Below are 1,239 nucleotides of genomic sequence, written 5' to 3'. Positions count from 1 at the left end.
AGTAGGAGAGGTTCTTGTAAGTTTGACAAGAAGCCTTTAGGCCCCATTTTAGATCACTTTCACTCCTGCTGAGATACCTTGCAAGATCTTCCACAAGACCTAGGATTTTGTGAAATATTGTGGTCAAAGGTATTCCCGAGATCAAGGCAAGTATGAGAAAGGGCTTCTTATGATCTATTCTACAACCCACTGTTTTCAAAACTGGCTGGCTCGGAACCGACTCGGCTGAGTTGGTCTGAGCCATGCCCTCAAACTTTGACTCGGCCTAGGAAACGGTTCGGCTGGCTGGGTTAATACCGAGCCGGCCGAGTTGTCTAACAACTCGGCCAACTCGGTATTAACCTGGCTAGCTCGGCCAAGCCTGCATTAACTCAGTTGGGTTAGAAATAGCGGCCCATTCCTGTACCATTTCTTGTTCAATCATAGTTTTCTTACCAACCATCAGTGTAATTTACTTTGTAAAACAATAATCAGTTACAACTAGTTACTCATAATTTCTTCCAAATCTTGTAAATCATTTCCAAAGCAAATTAATTGGCCTATTAAATCCAGCTGTGCTATTTGGCACATGCACATTGCATACTAATCATTTCCATTGACCTGAAAGTTGAAACCAATCTTGTCAAGCAGAATATCCCTGAAAGCATCTGGCTTGAAAATAATTTCACGGAAATTTTCTACCGCAACCTCGGACACGAGGCGTTTTCTTTCATAGGATTTCCAGGGTTGTGGTTCTAGCAACAAAATGCCGCCTGGCCTCAATATTTGCCATATTTTTGCAAACAGACAAATCAAACCTTCATCACCCCAATTAAGGTGGACCCATTTGGTGACACTTAAGCACAACACTGTTACCTATATCATATGTTGCATCCAATACAGATGGGAATTTCTGAATGAAATTTTCAGTTCTAAAACTCACCCTTTAGGCTTTCAAGTAGATTAGGATCTTTGAACTTTCCTTCTACATCATTTGAACCAGAACCCCTAAACAATTGACTCACTTCATCCCTTAAAGATCTGCTGTCTGCATTTCCCAATTCATTTGTTTTATCTTCAGAGGATTGTTCCTCCCTTTCTGTAACTATGAATTCATTTGATCTGGCTTCATCTCTATAACTCTGTTAGACTTCCCCATCCTGTCTGACTCTGTATCCTCCAGCTTATTTAATTTGTTTCTTTCTTCAGCAGACTGATTGTTTTTCACCATTTCCTCAAAACCAGAAAATCGATTCAACC

General features: G+C 40.6%; 1 pseudogene; it reads right to left on the bottom strand.

Annotated features, from left to right (window-relative positions):
* Positions 1 to 514: 514 nt before the first annotated feature.
* Positions 515 to 1,225, bottom strand: LOC149177742 (uncharacterized; annotated as a pseudogene).
* Between the last annotated feature and the right edge of the window lie 14 nt (positions 1,226 to 1,239).

Source organism: Pinus tabuliformis, chromosome 4_1 (genome assembly GCF_031772625.1).
Source record: "Pinus tabuliformis cultivar Carrire ecotype Pingquan chromosome 4_1, CPIR1, whole genome shotgun sequence".
Lineage (NCBI taxonomy): Eukaryota > Viridiplantae > Streptophyta > Pinopsida > Pinales > Pinaceae > Pinus > Pinus tabuliformis.
Note: the sequence above shows the minus strand (reverse complement) of the source record. Positions and strands in the feature narration are given on the sequence as shown.